General features: G+C 46.5%; 1 protein-coding gene across 1 annotated transcript in view; it reads left to right on the forward strand.

Moving 5' to 3' along the window:
- Nucleotides 1-12,955, forward strand: part of Sipa1l3 (signal induced proliferation associated 1 like 3) — a 220,383-nt gene that overhangs the window by 3,230 nt on the left and 204,198 nt on the right. The gene's annotated exons all lie outside the window — the stretch shown is intronic.

The following is a 12,955-nucleotide window of genomic DNA, read 5'->3' on the forward strand; positions in this document are numbered from 1 at the left end:
CCGTGTGTGGGCACCGGGTGTGGGGGGGGGCGGCGCCGGGACTCACGCCCTCCACACCCGGCGGGACTCCTGCTCTCATGGCTCAACTTTTCAAACGTGCAGCCCGGAGCTCGGAGCTCGTGGGGAACAGCCTTGAGTCGGGAAGCGGTGGGTGCACGTCCCGGCTCTGCCATTCGGGAGCTGCGGTCAGGGAAACCGCGCCGAACCACAATTTTCCTTTCCATAAAACGGAGGAGAATGTCTTGCTGGATGTTCTGTGAAGATGAGATCCCAGCGAATAAAACATTTCCCACATAGAAGGTACTTATTACATGTTTGCATCATTGTTAGCTCCTGGAGAAATGAGGTGAAGATATTATCGATTACATAGGGTGACGGTTAGTTGAGCCGAGTCCATGGTTAGCAGCATAGCTGCTGTTAATTAAGATTATTTTATTAGAAGCTTTGGCTTGGAAAGAGGAGATACACAAATTCAAATTTAGTCTCCTCCATTTACCAGCTGTGTGACCTTGGGCAATTACTTCACCTCTCTGTGCCTCAGCTGCCTTATCTATAAAACGGACCTAAGCAGTCGCCACTTCATAGAGTTGTTTGGAAGATGCAGCGAGAATACCATGTGAAGTGCCTAGCACAGCAGTTGGCACGTAGCGCTTAGTAAATGGTATTTATTCAGCGTTTTGCTAGTGTCCCAAAGACCTTCTGAGAGAGGGACCCTGGGTGTAATATTGGTCTTCGAGCTGGCCAGGCTCAAAAAAACTGGTCTAGTTCACTTTCCCACCTTCAGCCTCAGATTCCTCATTTATAAATATAGAAGAATAACACAGATACCCTTGGAAGACTAAAAATTTACTGAGATTGCGTTCCTAGCCTGAGCCATCCATCACTAAACAGCAGCTCCTACGTATTATAGTTGTTCTTCAGTACTCTCCATCTGGCCCAGAGACTGTCTGTCTGTGGGCTGTGACATGACAGCCCTAATATCCCCCACACATTTGCTCCCAGCCTCAGTGTCCCATCTGTGAAATGGTAGTCACAGGACTTGTATGCCAGCATTGTTCTGGTGATTCCAGGAGATAATTCATGTTTAGTGTTTAGGACACATCCCAGCATATATTAAATGTTTAATAAATGGATCTTCTCTGTTATTTTGCACTCTCTTTCATTTGTAGGCCCCTCTGTTTCTGTTTGTGCCCATCACAGTGGGGAGACAAAGTTGTTGCTTCTTACCCACCCTCCCCAAAGTTTACTTGCCCAAAGTTGAATTGTGGAAGATAGTTGAGGTGTAAGGGCCTGAGAAGAGTTGGTGCTGCCCTGCCTTTAGCAGCACCCTGCATACAGCCTCCTCTCCAAGCCCATGTACCACTCCAATGCTTTAATGACTATTTTGTTATTATATTTTGGTGCTGGGGATGAAATCCAGGGCCTTGTGCATGCTAAGAGTGCTATTTGCCACTGAGCTGCACTCTTAGTCCTGGTGCTTTAAAATTATTGTCCCAGGGTGGCCAGCTCTTAACTGCCTCATAGCCATACTACCCTTGAGCTCTAGCTCCAGACACAGAGCCTGTGTTTCCTTAATGTCCCTTGGTGGTCATTCTTGGGGACTGTAAACACAACACATCCAACTTTATCTCTTCCTCCTCCTGACCTAGTAGTCACCATCTTGGCAAATGGGCCAGCATTTATACAGTCAACCAAACCAGAAACTTGAGAGTTGCTCTTCTCCATTCTTCTTACATAGCCAGTTGATTGGCGAGGATGGAGCCTCCATGTTACAAAAATACCATTTCATTGGCCCATATTGGTCTCTTATCTGATGAGCACTGGATGTTCCCCCAAACCCTGGAGATGCTCTTTTCTGACAGGGTCAAGCTGTTAAAACCCCCAATGATTAATATAGGTAAATATGTAACGTAAATGTTAATCAGGGGTAGAAAATACAATATGGACCTGGCTAGATTGCAGTGGCCCAGATGTGGCAAGAAGACCTGGCTTTCAGGAAACTCATTGCTGTGGTTTTAGCCTGGTGAAGATGAGCTGAGTTGTTAATTTCTTTCCAAAATATTACACTCTGTCATCTCTGGAAATAAGGCAGTGATTAAAAAATAAAACAGAAGGGCTGGGGGTTTAGCTTAGTGGTTCTGGTGCCTACCTTGCAAGTGCAAGGGCCTGAGTTCCATCCCCGGTACCAAAATACAACAACAACAACAACAACAACACAAAACCTTGGTTGATCTCCATTGTTAGTGACAATAGCAAATGGTTTTTTAGCAGTCTGTAGAATGGTTTAAGAGTTAAATGTGAGCCCGTTTTCAGACATTGCAGTTGTTAGGTGGTAAATCAAAAAAGGAATTTAGAATGTATAACGATTGGTGCACATTTTGCTGATATATTTCAAACATAAGTTTAATAAATTACAAACTATAAATTAGATATACTTATATTTTAATAAAAGGAATCTAACACTCATTTCTTTTAAAGTACAGTGTTTTTAGCATTTAGGCTAAGAAGCTATTGGACTAGTCCGTGCATTTGTGTTTTCTTTCTTTCTTTCTTTTTTTTTTTTTCCCCCTTTGGTGCGGGGATCAAACTCGGGCCCTTGTGCTTGCGAGGCAGGTGGTGGAACCACTGAGCCAAATCCCTGGCCATTTGTGTTTTCTTTAAGAATATTCTGTTTTTTAGGCTTGTTCTGGTCATGACCTTTGTGTATGTGAGTGTGTATGATTGGTTTCATTTTGGCTTTAAAAAGTTGTGCAAGAAATGCACGCTTCTTATAACATGTCTGAAAGGACAGAGATGTAGAAGAAAAAGAATAAATGCCACCTTCTACCCAAGTCCCATTTCCCCAGGGATAACCATTAATTCTGACTGAGTGCTGAGTGCTGACTGTCAGGTCAAGGAGTTTCAGTCAACAGAACAGATAGGCTTTCTGCCCTTAGTGATGCAGGTGGGTGCTCTCGCTCACCTTCATCTTTGTGAACGTCCATCTGTATGTGCTTATATCAATTGTTTTCTTTCTTTCCCTGAAAAAGGAGGGGTAGGAATCAAGATGCACATATCTGTAATTTGATTTTTCAGTTAGTGATTAGGCATATCCCGTCAAGTTAATACATACAGGCCTGACTCATTTGGTTAACGACTGTATCAATGTGCATTCCTTCAGCAAGGAGAGGTTATGCTTTATTCTACCATTCCCCTATTGCCGGACATTGAGATTTTCTCTGAGATTTCTTTTACCTTAGCAAGCACATGCCCATTAAACCTTTCGCTACCTTAAACACAAACAGTATGTCATGGTAACTAAAAACACAACCTCTGGGTGCGGCAGGGTGAAATTCGGACCCTACCTGTACTAGTTGCAGTACACTGGATAAGCTGTTTGTCTTTCTGGGCCTTAGTTTCCTGATCTGAAAATGGGAATGATAGCAGTACTTTCCTCATGAGGCCGTTACTGAGAGAGTGTTCAATGAGATAATCTGTCAAGCTTGTAGGGCAGGTCCTGGTGCCCTTGTTACAGGTGACCTTTAAAACCTAGAGTAACTCCCAGCCCTGTGGGGCAGGGGGCACAGGAAGAACCAACACAGACATTGGAAATGCCAGATAGGGATAAGGACAAGTTATAAAGCTGGGATCCAACACGCAGAGTTGGGGGTTTAGGGCGAGAGTCCTAGCTGCCCTGGCATGAAGAGAGGAAGATTTGCTGAGAAAAGAAACAGGAGCCAGCAAGGTGGCCTGACCAAAGCAAGTGTGGGGAAGGTGAGGCGCTGGGGGGGGGGGGCACAAGCGGGAAGTATCACTTCTCATATGCGAGTAGTGAAATTGTTGGAGGGTGGCTTATGTGGCAGACCCGTCTGGGTTCAAATCTCAGTACAGCCACTCATTAATGACTTTTTGTCTTCATTGGCAAAATGGGGTTGATAGTAGTCTTTACCTCAGTGGTAGTTGGAGATTGACTGAAACGTCTGCAGACTCAGCCCACAAGGCTGTCATTAGCCCTGAGTCAGCTACCGCTCTCATTTTATTCAGTCGACAGATTTGTGGAGCCCCTGCCATGTGTCAGGTTCTGTTCTAGGCACTGCAGACTGAGCAGTGATCAGGATAGATGAGATCCTTGCTCTTACAGCGTTTGCTTGCTAGCTGGGGAGTCGCATGATAAACAAGATAATTTCATATTTTTTTAATTAAAAAAAAAAGCTGGATCCTACCACTTACAAATGTTTTAAAGTATTATGGAGAAAAATAACAGGGTAAGAGGATAGAAAGCAGCTGCTGGGAGGGGTGGTGGTGGGGAAGGGGTGATTACTGGCACGGTCAGGGAAGGCCAGAGTTAGTGATCTGAGACTGAATGAGCAAGTGGTACCAGCTGTGCCGGGAGTTTGGGGCAGAATATTCTGGGACTATAGGCACGGGCCACCGCACCCGGCTTCCGATGTGTATGTTACATTTTCAGCACATCACAGTTTGCACCAGCCATGTTTCAAGTGGTTGGTAGGCCTACCCTATCAGGTAGTGTAGGAAGGACGAGATTCCCGGGTAAATTAGGGGTGGCAATTGACTGCGATAGGTCAGATGTGCCATTCCTGGCTTTGTCTCCCTCCCTGAGTTTCCTCCTTCTCTCCCTCCTTCCCTTCCTTCCTTCCTGCCTGCTGGGGGTTGAATCCAGGGCCTCTGTGCTCTTCAAAGGACGATACCCCAGCCCATTTGGCTTTATTTTGGTTTTGGTAAAGAAGGGCGGATGAACAATGAAGAAAGCATCTTTGTCAGCTGGGCATGGTGGTGCATTCCTGTAATCCCAGCACTCGGGAGGCTGAGGCAGGAGGATCACTGTGAGTTTGTGACCAGCCTGGGCTACGTAGTGAGTTCCAGGTCAGTCTCAACTACATAGTGAGACCCTGTCCAAAAAAAAAAAAAAAAAAAAAAAAAAAAAAAAAAAAAAACCAAAAAAAAAAAAAAGAAAGCATCTTTGTCATCAGCAGGTATGGGGAACTTTATAGCTGTCATCTGACAAAGGCGGCTCTGTGCCTGGCTCTGTGCTTAGTGTCGGCAGGTATTATCTGTGTTCTGAGGTGGCAGGTAAGAAAGCTGAAGTGTGGCACTCACTCAAGGTTGGGAAGTGGTAGGGGTAGAATTTGAGCTCGAGTTCAGTGTCTGTGCTTTATTTACTGGTGCGAGGGATGGAACTCAGGGCATTGAGCACACTCAGCATGTGTTCTGTCACTGAGTTACACCCTCAACCTCTGAAGTCCACACTGTAGTTAAAAAATCTCTGTTGTATTTGTGGTGTTAAAAGGTTTGAGTGGGATGGAGTGTGAGTTTTGAGCAGAGAAAGCCATGGGAAGGATGTTTATAAAATGGATTCCCATTGTCAGCATTGACCCTGAGTTTATGTTGGTGCTGGAGTGAGCAATCTCCAGATCCATTCCTGAAATCGAGCTCTAGGCTTGTTGGGCACAGACCTTACCTTCCACCAAAGGTGGGAGTTGCAGATGAGGGAAGAGGGTAGGCAGGGAGAGTAAGAAAGGCAAGGAACAGGCCTAGCCTGTTTGAAAACTTATTTCTGAACTAATATTTGGATGTGAAACCGCTTCCCCTTGTATCTGCCAGCTCTGTCCTTCATCTGGGGCCGAGTGGGTATCGTGGCAGTTCCTCCTGTACTGTAAGCCCAGGCGCAGCAGAGCTTAGCTGCGAGTCTTGCCTTGCTCCATGCCAGAGACATCTCTGGGTGGGCAGGGGTGGGAGGGGATGTCACCTGTCAACTCTGTGGTGAGGGTCACTACTCCAGACTCCCTTGGCTTGGGATTTCCTAGTGGCGGGAGGGATCTGGGCCTTCTACCCAAATAGGCAAGTGCTGGGGTCTCTGACTTTGTTCATGCCTCTGGGTGGTGATTCACCACACTTACCTCCTGTTACTGGACTGTGCCTGACTTGTAAAGATACTCAGTGAGAATCTGTTGGCTCAAGTAACCACACTAGCCAGTCTTCACTGAGTTCATTGCTCACTTTTTTTTTTAAACTAGAGATTGAGTCCAAAGCCTTTGCACTGAGCTACATTCCTAACCCTTTTTATTTTTTATTTTCAGATAGGATCTCACTAAGTTACTAAGTCGTCAGGCTGGGCTCAGATTTGACAATCCTGCCTCAGCCTCTCAGCGTGCTGGGATTACAGGGGTGCACCACCATGCTCAACTTTACTGAGCTCTTGTTATGTATGAGGCACTGTTCTGAGGGCTTTCCTGTAGTAGCTCATTTAATTCTCTTCCACAGGTTAGTACTGTACTGTTGTTTCTCCCATTTCTTGTATGGGGAACTGAGATCCAGAGAAGTTCAGTCACAAAGCTGATGAGTCTCAAAGCCAGGATTCAAGTGGTGGGCACCGACTTCAGAGTCCAGGTTCCTAGACGCTCACTCTGTGGAATGGACAGACAGACAGATGGGGTCAGCAGCTGGTATTAGCTCCACCAATTGCAGCCTGTCTGCCCCACATGTGGCCTCTGATAGCCCCTTAGAGGAGATCTTCAGGGTCACAGCAGATCCCAGGCTCCTTTGAACTTTGGGGCTTGAATACCACTCTAGGTGTGGGGTTTTTCTGTTATTCTGGGACCTGCTCTTCTTCTTTCTTTTTCTTTTTTTTTTTTTTTTGGTGGTACTGGGGATCAAACTTGAGTCCTTGTGCTTGTGAAGCAGGCGGCGAAACCACTGAGCTAAATCCCCAGCCCTCTTCTTTCTTTAACAGAAACAATCTGGATATTTGGTATTATTAAGGAATTCCTGTTAATTTTTCAGATGTGATGATGACCTGTGGTTCTGCTTCAGAAAAAAGTTCTCTAAAATATACTTTTGAAATTCCTATGATAAAATGTTGAATTTGAGCCAGGCATGGTGGCACACACCTATAATCCCAGTACTCGGGAGGCTGAGGCAGGAGAATCGCTGTGAGTTTGAGACCAGCCTGGGCTGCATAGTGAGTTCCAGGTCAGTCTCAACTACATAGTGAGACCCTGTCTCAAAAAACAAAACAAAAAAACGTCGGATTTGTTTCACAGTTGTTGGATGGGGCAGAGAGTGAAGGGGAAAAATATGTGTGCACAAATAAAAGATGAAAGAAGATAGGTCTTGAATTGATAGCTGTTGAAGCTTGGCATTGAGAGCTTATCATACTCTTATTGTTGTGTTTGAAGTGTCTCATCCTGAAAAGTTAAAAACAAGCACAACAGATTTCACTCAGGATTTGTGTGTTTCAAGCTCAGAGTGTATATTGGGGAATCTCCTGCTTCAAACCCAGTCCACTTAAATAATAAATATGTTTGAAAATGTCTGCTTCCTTTCCCCTTCATTATGCAAGTCAGTACTTGGCCCAGGGCTTTGAAAACCCCTTTGGTAAAGCAGGCAGCGGGTCGTAGTGAGAGCACCTAACGAGACACCAGTGACCATACATTTCCCTGGCTTCTCTGGAGCATGGGCCACAGTGGCACGCACTTTGCAGTCGGTTCCATAGGTCCCTCTTTCCTGAGATCTGTTTCCCTCCAGCCACCTGCCTGGGGGGCCCCTCCCACATTTTTTCCAAAGGCTTGTTTCAACAAGAGACCTCAGAGCCTCCCTTGATCCTCCCCTCAGAACACACTGCACAGCTTCTCTGACCTGGGCTTTCCTCTCTCTGACGGGCCTTTGTTAAGGCCCCACAAGGAACCAGAATCCAGCCTTTGGTTTGCCTACAGCTCTGCAGTGGGAGGCCGGAGAGTGCTCCTTTCAGTTCTGATATTTGACAAAAGAAGGAAAGGGGCAAGATGCAGCTTGTGCCAGTGCCTGGAACCCGATGATACTTCTCATCAAGCCAGCAGTTAAAACTCCTTTACGACTCTCCTGCGCTCCCCATTCACACCAAGTAGGAGCTCCTGTTGCCTTTGTTATTTGGGGATCTATAACTTCACAGCCAATCAGTATGTGGTGAAACTCTTAGGTGGAAGTAGCAAAGAAGGGAACACAGGCTTTGGAGTTTCTGCTGTCATTTTCTTCCTGCAGGTGAAGTTGGTTGATGTGAACAGCAAGTTGCTTGGTCTGATCTTGCTGGAGTGCTGGTGCCCTTTGTTCCATCTGCAGATTATCTCTTTCTCGGGTGCCCCCTTCTGTGCACCATGCTGGGCTCTCGGGCTCACAGGGAGGAAGGCCAGGGGAGTCCCGCATCCCCTCTGGCTCCCTTCATTTTCTACTCCAACCCCCTCTTCATCTGTATCCTCGCCATTTCTTTTTCAAATGTGCTCTGTGGTGGAGGCTCCACGGTGAGTCTTGTGGGGAGAGATTGTTGGGAGCACCATCTGCAGTGGGGGACACTTGACTTCTGGGTTTCCTAGTGTGGACCTGCACATGTTGGATCTGAGATCAGCAAGGCACTGTGCATCTGGTTTCTAAACTAATTTATTCAACATGTACTCCTTGAGCTGAGCACTGTTAATAGATACTAGGGATATAGCAGCGAGTAAGACAGACAAAGCTTCTTGCTCTTCTGGGGCTTATGGTCAAGTGAGGATTCAAAACAGCAAGACAAAATGTATACTGTATTCCTTACGTCCTTCCTCCCTGCAATCTATTTCCTTCCAGCACCTGACTGTATGTCCATTCCCTTCCCACTTAACAGTCAGTGCTGAAGGGAAGAAATTAAGCAGGGAAAGGGGATTTGCTATCAAGATGCAGGTTGTTGAAATTTTAGACAGAGTCTCCTGAGGATGGGCCTGAAGGTGGGTGAGCAGTGGATATGTGCAGAGGGAACAGCCTGTGCAAAGGCCCTGGAACCCATGTGGCTGGAGCAGCGTACGCAAGGGAGAATGTTGAGGGCAGAGAGGTGATGAGGGTGCAGAGCTCTTAGGATCTAGCACAGAATGTGTGTGGGGTTTTTTTTTTGTTTATTTGTTTTGTTTTGTTTTGTTTTGTTTTTTGGTACTACTGGGGATCAAACTCAGGACCTTGTGCTTGCGAGGCAGGTGCAGTGCCACTGACCTAAATCCCTGGACCTAGCCCAGAATTTTTTTGTTTTTGTTTTTTCTGATTGAGATGGGAAGATACTGTAGGACTGATTTTGTATTTTATTAAATGTTGAATAGTGTGACCACATGTACATGAGTCCAAAAGAACAAAAAGTGAGGAACCTTGTTCCCTTCCCTAGAGACCGGCAGTATCCCAGTTCCTTCTGGTGACTAGTTCCTTGACATTGTAGTTTTTGAGTCAGATATTTGGGTTATGTTGGGTTGAATCATATGAAATTGCCTTTTTGAGGTTCAGAATAGTTGAATATTGGTGATTTTATCAGGTTCAGCCTAACAGCTTAGTTTTGGGCATGGGAGGCATTTGGTCAATCCCCTCTTGCCCTAAGGGTTGGTGGTCAGAGGTCAGGACCTCTTGCACCCCACCCTTCTGTGTCAGTGACAGGCCCAACTGTGTCTGTGACACAAATGAGTGAAGGCCCCGGTAGACCCAAACCCAGGCTCACTATTAAGCCCTGACAAAGGCTGCCTCTTCGTAGCTTTTCCTGGCAGGTGGCATTTGTCTGTCTTTGGCTTTCTGTACCTCGGTACCATAGTTTTTAGAGTCTCTTGCAGGATGTTTGGTGTGACAAAAATGGTGGGTGCTACCTGGGGACGGTTTGAACTTATGGGAATCCTGGAACAGTTACTGAGCAGAGCAGCTGGCAGGACACCCAGCTTAGAGTGTCCATCTGTTGGAGTGGCTGTCTTTGGGGGACCATGGTGCTTCAGACTGTAGGAGGAGGCCTGGGGAGCCAGAGTGTGGACGTGGGTGAAAGGTTCACTTCTTCTGTGTGTTGTACCCTATGCTGACCAGTGAGGTGGTTGCAAGTTCTTGTGGAGCCCTAAGGCCCTGGGCTGGAACTTGTGGGGTAAAATAAAGGAGATGCAGTTCCAGCTTTGGGAGCGCTCAGTCAGGAAGTTAGTGTGCTTTAGCTGCAAATAGTAATAATAGTAACAGCAGCTGCAGCAAGTAGGTGACTTATGTAGCATCTAGTATACAAGACACTGCTGGGCACTTCACAGGAAGTGACTTCATTTAAGCATCCGAACAACTCCATAAGATAAGTACTCTTATTATTCCCACTTTGCAAAGGAGGCAACTAAATTTAAATAACTGCTCAAAGTCACATAGCTAGAAGATAGCCATGATGTGATTTGGAGTCAGGCAGTCTGATTCCTGAGGCCGTGTGCTTAATTGATAGGCCCTGTGTACTTGGGTTTCAGACCTGAGGACATCAGAATGGCCTGCAGAGCTCACTAAAACAGAATGCTGGGCCCCACCCAGAGTTCTTGATTCTAAAGGTCCAGTTTGAGAATTTGCATTTCTCACAAGTCCCCAGGTGATAGTGGTGCTCAGGGAACACTGATAAACTCTAATAGCCCAAGTGAAATTGGGCTGAAGTGAGGAGATTTATGATCTCATACAATGAAGTAGCCAGGGGCAGTTGGTGTGGGCTGACTAAGCAGTTCCACAATGCGGGTAAGGACCCAGTCCCTCTCCTTTGTGTCGCTCTGCCATCCGTGGTGTGGCTCCCCTCATAGCCACCAGAGCCCCATTTGACACACCCTGATGGCGCCATATCCCCAGCAGAAGAGGGCACCCCTACTGCGTGTCTCTCTGAGGCTGAGGAAATCTTTCACTGACTCTCCTCCTATTTCATTAGTCATGACAGTGACCATGTCTGGGGTGAAGCCAGCTTTACTTGAGTGGCGCTGGGAGGACAGTGCTTTGGGAATAAAATTGGGATGCTGTTTAGGAAAAGGCCAAGAAAGAGGAATGGCTACAGGGTGGGCAGGCTCCTTGATCTGCTGCACAAATGAGGGAAACAAAATGGAATCAGGGCTAAGGATGTAGCTCAGTGGCACCACGCCTGCCTTGTAAGCACAGGGTCCTGAGTTCGATCCCCGGTACCAAAAAATAAAAATAAAAAAGGAATCATAATACCCATGCAATTTTGTGTCGTACTTACCAACTTTGTTGTTTTGTAATTACCTCAGTCAGATCTTAGCTTTTTGTTCTGTAATCATTTTTGCCTTTGAAAATATGTGTACGGAGTCCCAGATCTTGTAGGGATGGATACTACATGTTTTGTGTGAAAATCCAGGGAAACCCAAGTTGGGTAATGAGGCAGCAGGCTAAAGGGTAGTGCACATGTGTGTGTGGTCTTTGAGAACATTTGTGTACTGGGAAGCACCTGGAGCTCCTCTCTGCTTGTTACCCGCTCCCTGCTGTGCAGGGTGCCCCTCTAGAAGGCTCAGTTTCCTCTCCGAGGGTTGTTGAGTAGATGAAAGGATGGGCTGAGAGGTCAGATGCTTACCCCCATTGGCTGGCCCTTGATGAGTGCTCAGTTTTGGGCTCTGTTATTAACCTGTTTCATGTGACTTATTAATTGAATAATTAAATTTTATCATTTAATAATCCCTTTTGCAGGTAGAAATTTTCTGTGGATGCCTGTTGCTATTGCCAGTGTAAAGTAATTGCCCTGCAAGACTGCAGAGGGGCCCAGGAATGGGGTACAGGTTCTGGATCCGGACCACCTGAGTGCAAGTCCTGGGTCTGTCTTGTCAGTTTTCATGCCTAAAAAGTGGAACTCTTAATGAGCAGTCCTGCAGGGTTGTGCGAAGGAGTCAAGTGCATTGAAACAGAGACAGCACTTAGAACACTGCACAGTCTGGCCCTCAGTGTGTGTTCAATGCACAGCCTATCTGCTACATTAGTAGTAGTTTTTGCCAGTTTATTAACAGGAGACTGTAAGCTTCTGGCAGGGTCTGTACGGTTCTTGTTTATCACTGTGCCCTAGCTAGCACTTGACTATTCAGAACAGACATTGTCTTTTTTTTTTTTTTTTTTTTTTTACTTAAGTACTGGAAATCAAACTCAGGACCTTGCGCTTGTGAAGCAGGCGTGGTGTGCCACTGAGCTAAATCCCCATTTTTTTCTTTGAAAAGGGAGTTAAGGGCATTTGTTAAGTTTTTCCCCTTAAGCTGCCTGGAATTTAAATTCTGTGACCATAAGCTAATTGCTCTCTATTTTGAAGGCACCAGCATGGACCTGATTGAATCTAAGGGCAGTGTGTGATAAGGACAGCTGATCATTACTGAGTATTTTTGCTGGCTGGAGCTAAGTGTTCTTCATACAGATCTCACTGAATCTCCAACTCAATCCCATCTTACACATGAGGAAACTGAGGCCTAGTGGGGGCACCTGCCTCTCACAAGAGGACATCTGGTGCAGTGTGTAAAAGCTAGGGCTCCGGCGCTGCTCTGCCTGAGCTGAATCCCCACCTTGTCACTTTCTGTCTCTGTGACCTCCAGCCTTTGGTTTTTCTGCATCCCATGTTCTTCTCATCTGTAAAGTGGGAATGATGGTAGTACTGATTTAGAGTGCAGCTGTGAGGCTTAGGAGATGTTCACGTGCAGTGCTTAGACCAGCGCCTTGTACATGGTGAGCACTGGGCTTGTGGTGATGGTTGTTAACTCTTAGCCAGTTCAGTTGTGCTTTCAGAGCAGGCCGGAGGAGTCCAGCAGCAGTGTTTAATCATTAACTATCTCGCCTGTGAGTTGGCACCTCATCTCTGTGAGCTGACACTCTGTCTACAGGCGCTGGAAAGCCCACCTTTGGATTGTGGGGCTGAGTGAAGCAGCCAGCTGCAAGCCCAGAGCAGGGTATGCCGTGGCACACATCCAGCCCTGGCTCCGTCTACAGGAACAGGTGGCCTGCTCCCGAATCAGAGGTAACAGGCCAGACTGTTACCTTTGAGCTTTCTCTTAAGCCCATTCAGACTCTCCAGACCACGTGTCTGATGAGTAAGGAATCCTTTTATTTTCCTCCTCCAAAGGGACTGGCAAAACAGCCCTCTTTGGGAATGTGCCTGTTCACAAACACCAGCCATCTCCCAGGGAACTCCGGTGGCTGGCGCGTTCTTGCAGCAGTTGAATAA

The sequence above is a fragment of the Fukomys damarensis genome, unplaced genomic scaffold (genome assembly GCF_012274545.1).
Source record: "Fukomys damarensis isolate Sample0158 unplaced genomic scaffold, DMR_v1.0_HiC HiC_scaffold_19, whole genome shotgun sequence".
NCBI classification, from domain to species: domain Eukaryota; kingdom Metazoa; phylum Chordata; class Mammalia; order Rodentia; family Bathyergidae; genus Fukomys; species Fukomys damarensis.